This window comes from Fulvia fulva, chromosome 2 (assembly GCF_020509005.1).
Source record: "Fulvia fulva chromosome 2, complete sequence".
NCBI classification, from domain to species: Eukaryota; Fungi; Ascomycota; class Dothideomycetes; order Mycosphaerellales; family Mycosphaerellaceae; genus Fulvia; species Fulvia fulva.
The window spans coordinates 6176659-6183228 of record NC_063013.1 but is presented as its reverse complement, the minus strand read 5'-3'; positions in this window follow the sequence as shown (position 1 = coordinate 6183228).

The window sequence follows — 6570 nt, the reverse complement described above, 5'->3', positions numbered from 1 at the left end:
CGGAAGTAGAAGGACCCCGACGTACTCGGCAAGCTACCGGCTATATACTATTATCGGTAAGCTCTGTTCTCGAAGTTAGAGTTAGATAAGCTACTACCTTATCGCCCTAGCCTAGATTATAAGATTAAGCTAAAGAAGGATGCTTAGCTACCGTTTAAGCGGCGCTATCTGATTTCGAATAGAGAGTTAGAAGTAGTAAAGGCTTAGGTAGATGACTAACTTTAGAAAGGTAATATCTAACGTAGTAACTTACCTATAGTATTACTAGTAATTATCGTACGTAAACTAGGTAGTAGACTACGCGTCTATATCGACTACCGCGCCCTAAACGCTATTACTATAAAATCGAGGTACCCTATCCTACTTATCTAAGATACCCTTAACCGGATTAGTAGTAAGAAGTACTTTACTAAGCTCGATATAATCGCTACCTTTAATCGTTTACGTATCGCGGAAGGGGACGAGTAGAATACGGCATTTACTACGCGCTACGGTCAATTCGAATGTCTAGTAATGCCCTTTAGTCTCTATAATACACCCGGCACCTTCTAGTTATATATTAATAACGCGCTCCGAGAGTACCTAGACGATTTTACCTCCGCGTACCTCGATAACGCACTTATATTTAGCGACACCCTAGAGAAGCACATCGTTTACGTCGAGAAGGTCATAGCGAAGCTATAGGAGGTAGGACTTTAACTCGATATCGATAAGTACGAGTTTTACGTCTAAGAGACGAAGTACCTTAGCTTAATTATAGGCGCGGACGGTATTAAGATAGATAAGGACAAGATCGCTATAATCTAAGAATAGGAGACCCCTCGTAACCTAATAGATATTCTATCCTTCCTTAGCTTTTATAACTTCTATAGACGGTTTATTCGTAACTAATTAGGCATCGCCTACCCAATAATATAGCTTACTAAGAAAGACGTACTATAGGTATAGGGTAACAAATATTAGGACGCTTTCGAACGTATAAAACAAGCGTTTACTAAGGACGACATTATGCTCGTACATTTCGTACCCGGACGAGAAACGAAGCTCGAAACGGATACGTTAGACTTCGTCACTACTATAGTAATGTCGTAGCAAGGAGAAGACGGTATATAGCGCCTAGTAGCTTTTATGTCTAAGAAGATGTCGCCGTAAGAATATAACTACGACATCTATAATAAGGAACTACTCGCTATTATAAAATCCTTTAAGGAATAGAGGCTAGAGCTTATGTCTAGAGACATTAATAGAGATAAGGCCGACTTCGAAAACCTTACCGACGAAAGCGGTAAGCTAATCCTAGTATACTCTAATTATAAGAACCTTAAATACTTTACGAGTACTAAGGTCCTAAATAGACGTTAGGCACGTTAGTCCGAGTTCTTATTACAGTTCTACTTTAAGATTATCTATATCCCTAGTAAGACGAATGTCAAACCTAATACTCTAATACGGCGGCTATAGGACGTCCCTATAAACAATAACGACCTACGAAGATAGTATTAAGAATAGGCGTTACTACCTAAGTACCGATTCCTTAACATCTCGCCGATAGAGATCCGTCTAGGCCGACGGGACAATAAACTTATAACTAAGATCCGCGTTATATACGGAGAAGCGGAGCTATAGTAAGCGTTACGCTAGTTAGACGTAGGAGAGCCTTATACGCTACTACGCTAGTACCGTATAGATAATAGCGAGGCGGTAGCTATAGGCGGCCTTATCTATATTAAGAATAGATACGGCGGCTATAACGTCTTCGTACTAGACGTACCGGGCTTCCGCTTTAAGGTCTTCTAAGTATATTATAGCACCCCCTCTACTAGTTACCTAGGTCGTACGAAGACCTACGAGCTTATTACTCGCGACTTCGTCTAGCCCGGTCTTTCGTAGTATATACGTAATAAGATCTTTAAGTACTACGAATGCCGCTCGTTAAAACCCTCGTAGACGTAATATCTAGGGCTACTAAAACTCCTATTAATCCCGTTTGAACTATAGGACGAAATTGCTATAGATTTCGTAGTAGGACTACTAAAGAGTACTAATTATAATAGCGTTATATATACTAATGCCCTTACGATTACTAACCGTACGGGTAAGGGATACTATATAATCCTAGTAAAGGAGATAACGGCCGAATATATCGCCGAGGTCTTCGTCCGGGACTACTACCGCTTATATAGTACCCCTCTGTCTATCGTTATAGATCGAGGTAGTTAGTAGCTATTAGCTTTCTAGTAACGCTTCTACGAACTAGTAGGGATAGTCTATAAGTTGTCTATAGCCTTCTATCCTAAGACTAATAAATAGTCTAAGAACACGAATAAGGAGATAGAGAAGTACCTCCGTATCTTTGTCGACTACGTATAAGGAGATTAGGTATAGTGGCTTCCGCTAGCGGAATTCGTAAAGAACAACTATATTATAGAAGTAATAGGCGTGTCGCTATTCTTTACCAAACGAGGTCGTAATCCTCGTACTAGTAACTTTAATAAAGATAGCCTCCCTAAGCGTCTAATACCTACTAAGTAACGCCGATCCGCCGAAAAGGCAGAGCGTTTTGCTTAATAGATAAAGGACTTCCGTATATAGATAGATAGATTTGTCATTCCCCTGTTCTAGGACCCTATCCGGCCTATATAGGTATATATCTATTGTTATATATAAAGGGAAACCCGAATAGGTGAAAACCCTTCCCGCCCCCGACTACTCCTTATCTAGTTTAGCTTTCCCTCTGAACGTACGTAGTCTATGTCACTACCCCGTTAGCCCCCGCTCCTAGCCGGTCTCGTCGCGCTACGTCGTGTCCTCTCTTCCTATACTACTCCTACTAGGCGGTACTATTCTAGCCAGCCCTTCTCTAGTATCTAGTTCGTAATACGCCGTAGGTCCTTAGCGTTGTTAAGAAGTGCCCTAATCGTCCGGTTCCTCGCCTTTACTATCTACTCCCCCCTTCCTAGCGACTACCTCGGACAGACGAGGAGTACGTACCGTACGTTCTAGGAGCGATAGCCGTAGGGGCAGCTAGTATTCGTATATCCTAGAACCTTCCTCTATAATAGGTACCCCTAGAGGCCGATATGTTCGCTTCGTAGTTAGGTTGCTATACTACTCTATACCCTCGTAAGGCGGTAGTAGATAAGCTTCGGGGGGTACTTAACCGCGGATTTTGTAGCTAACTATTCCTTAGGTTGTCCCGCTAGCTAAGGGCGTCCACTATACCCTATAACCTGGTTGTTCCACCTCTCTTTCTATAGTTACTCTATAAACAATTTCTTACCTTCCTATTATATTACTAGCTATTCGTCCCTTACCCGGTAGTTCGGCTCGTTTCCGGGTCGAATGCCCCTATACGCTAGTACTAATTCGCGGGCCCTTACGACTACACTAGCGATAACCTTCTATACTAGGTACTATGCCGACTTGCCTAAGTAGGAGGTCCGTAGTCCCTAGATATATAGGTCGATCGGCGGTATAGCGGTCTCGTACTTAAGTATTCTCGTTAGTGTCGACTTATATACCCCGGTGACCTTCCTTAGGCATTGGTTTTAGATCTTCGCTAGCGGCGCGACGAGTCCCTTCGATAGGTAGGCCCTCTCGCCTAAGGACTACACTTGGCTACTATAGGTAAGGACTAGCCGTATAATAGCCGTATATAGAAGTCGTGACTACCGGAAGTCCGCCCCCTATATAGACGTAGTGAGCCTCTAGTATGATGCTATATTCTGTTTAGCTTTCCGTAATATTGCCTATACGTGCTTCCTCTACCGTAGCGCCGGGTCTACCTATAGTCCGAGGATCCTAAGCTGATTTGCCGGGTTAGTTGTGTACCCCTATATCTAGATAGAAGCTTGTATATTATAGAACCGTGGCCGGCCCGTAAATTGTATTAGATTGTACTTTTCTAGGGCAAACCGAGCCCCGTGCCTCCTAGCCTAGTCCTCGTAGATCTTATACTTCTCTTCTAGTAGCCTATAGTTCCCCTTAGTCGAGGAAGACTACGCTAGGATGTTTATGTCGTCTACGAAGCCGCTCGTAGCGGTATTCTAGGATTCTAGGGCTAGGAGTAGCGTCGCTATAAAGAAGAGGAACAGAATAGGTACTAGCGTTAAGCCTTACGGGATTCTAGTATAGACTACTTAAAATGGGCTTCTATACTAGCCGACTAGGATCGACGTACTACGGTTTTAGAGGTAGGACCGTACGAAGTTAATAAGCTACTTAGGGAGTCCTTTCGACCTTAGGATATAGAGTAGCCGCGGGTATAACACGTAGTCGAAGGCTCCCGATATGTCTAGGCTAAGTAAGGAAGCCACCTTGTCCCTATTCTTATACTAGATAGCCTTTACCTAAGAGGTGATAAGTTCTATCGCGGATAGCGTCGATCGCTATAGGCGCGTACCTATCTAGGTGTCCGGGAGTAGGGAGTGTTCCTCTACCGCCTCGGAGAGTCTCGTTATAACTAGCTTCTTAAGCGCCTTCTTAAGAGTGTTAAGGAGCGTAATTAGGCGGTACGACTTCACCTACGTATAGTCTTCCTTCTACGGCTTACGTAGGACCATTGTCGTCGATTGTTTAAAAGCTATCGGGTGGTACCCGGTCTATAGGTAGGCGTTAAAGATCGCTATAACTGCTAGGGCTAGTTGATCTCTACACTTCTTTAGTAGCTCGTTTGGGATCCTATCCGGCCCCGGGGCTTTCTTTGCCGGCAACTTCCTTAGTATAGCGGCAACTTCTCCCTCGGACACCTCCTATTAGACCGCGATGCTAGGGGCTAGGGGAGTAGAGCTGTTTATGTCGCTTAGATCAGCCTCGACTAGGGGCGGGAAGAACTTACTAGCTAGTAGACGCGCCTTGGCCTCGGGGTCGCTAACCGGGCCACTAGGCGATTATAGCGCTAGGATAGAGAAGGAGGGGCCCTATATAGGGTCCTGTCGGGCCTATTTCGCTAGCTTCTACATCCTCTCTAGCTTGCCGGCGATTTCTTCTACTATAGCCCTCTAGCCGACTACTTTCTCCCTTCGTATTATAGCTTTCTTCTGTTAGTATACCTCCCTATATACGTTCTAAGCCTCCTCGCTATAGCTGCTCGTCCACACCCGGCGGGCTCTCCTTACTTCTCTTACTACCGTAGTACACTCCGGCGTCTAGTATAGTTTAGACTATGTCGTTAGTTAGGCAAGCGGAACGTAAAGTGAGGTCGCTTTTCTTATTTCGTCTATTAACCCCTAGACTGCTTCGTCTATCTCGTCTTTACTGTTGTATTACTGCTACGCGATCTAGACTAGCCTCTTAAAGTTATCGAGGTACGCCTAGATGTTGGCCTAGTAGGCCTTTCTCTAGTTTGGCTTAGGGGTTCTCGCTAGTATGCGTTGTATCTATATCGTAATAGAGGTCCTAACTAGCATGTGGTCTAACGACGCCTCGAGTTTATATTCGATCCTATAGTAGGTTACCGTGTAGTACTAGCTATCTAAGATCTAGGAGAGGTCGATCGTGCCTTAGAGTCCCCCTCTCTTCTAGGTACCTAGGTCCTTCGGGGTATTAAGGGCAATTACGTTACTCGCTATTAAGTCGAGTACTTCGTCGGCTATAGGGTGCGGCTATATAAGGCTTTCCTAGGAAGGGTAGTAAATATTAAAGTCTCCTACTACGATATAGCACCCTTGTCTCTTAAGCGTACTGTCTAGGTGTCTATAGACCCCTAGGTCGCGGCTAGACCTCGAGGCTAGCGGTTATATATATAGGTTATATATCTAGGTGCTACCTACGTAGAGGGAGGTAATATTACCCCCGCCTTCTTCGTCTACGTAGTACACTACCTCCTAGTTAGATTCTAGTATATCCTTACTAATATAGAAGCACGTACGGGGTCTGCCGTCGCCTCGTAGGTATGTTATATAGCCTAGTAACTTATAGGTCGTTAGTCTCTTATAGTACGGGTTAATCTATAGCTCCTAGATTGTAAGGACGTAGTAGACGCGCGGGTCCGCCTCGTATAGGAAATGGTTCTGGACTATATCCTTGCTATAGTTGACGTTATACTAGATAATGCTAAGCGTGTCGAGGCTAGTTATCGGCATCGATAATCATTTCCTCTATATCGTCCTATATCCTACTACCCTATACGTCCTAGTCTACGCCTATCGGCTATATACTAAAGGGGAGCCGGGCCTAGTTAGATTCCCTCGCCGTAGCTAGCAGAGTACGTGGCCTCCCGTACGCCCTAGGTTACGTATCCTTTACATCGTTCTCGGCCCTAGGGCGCTTATACCCGACCGCCGCTAGTTAGTTCCGGTGTAGGCTAGCCTTACGGTCGCCGTAGAATCTTAGGGCGACGGTTCTGTTTGTGATTGCCTTGTTTTTCGCTAGTTTCCGCTATAGGCATTCCGTACTATACGATAGGTAGTGCCCCGGACAGTTCGCGCACCGTCTCGTAGTCAATATATAGTCCCTAGACATATAGTCTCCTATATAGTTCGAGCAGGCCTACTTGTTTATGTACGTGTAGGTTTAGTGTCTATCCTGTTAGTATTTGAAGCATTAGAGGACACGAAAGGATGAGGAGTA